This window comes from Arachis ipaensis, chromosome B08, assembly GCF_000816755.2.
Source record: "Arachis ipaensis cultivar K30076 chromosome B08, Araip1.1, whole genome shotgun sequence".
Classification (NCBI taxonomy): domain Eukaryota; kingdom Viridiplantae; phylum Streptophyta; class Magnoliopsida; order Fabales; family Fabaceae; genus Arachis; species Arachis ipaensis.
Window position 1 is genome coordinate 3588461 of NC_029792.2, and position 692 is coordinate 3589152.

Genomic DNA, 692 nt, shown 5'->3' on the forward strand with positions numbered 1-692 from the left:
CTAATTTAATAGATTTTGTGGTTAATTTGACCTTGTTGAACAAAACCTGACCATCATATATCCTTCCCATTGAACAGTTAAAATAAAATATTTTACCCTAAAAAATTATAGTAAACTCTTCTCTTTAATTTGAGATATTATATAAACATAAGTATAGCATCTCATGTAATATTTAAATTCTCAGAGCAAAGATAGGTTTTACTCTAATTTATTCAAGATGTATACATGCTAACATATTTATATATGGGAAAAGTTTAGGGGTCAGCAATTTTTATGTTTTGTACCTAGCACTTAATCATTAAGAGAAAAGTGAGTGATTTTTCACAATTAGATGTAATCTTACACCATTAAAAAATTATTAATGGTCAATTGATGGTTACAAAACACAAAATTTATTGGCCCCTAGCACTCCTCTTATATATGTATGGGTTTCATTAATTTTATGTGAATGTGGCTATAAAGTCTCCCTTTTTTTTACACTATATATATTTGGGTAGGCAAAAGATTAAAAGTTTGGTTGAAAGAAAGAAATTAACTTTGATTTACTGTTGATATAAAAAAAATTATTAACCATACCCATTTTCATTTATAACACTATTAAAATAATGAGTGGTCAAGTCAATAGCTTACTAATATATTACAAATACCTTTTTCTTTCTACACGTATACTCAATAATAATTAATTTAAATAA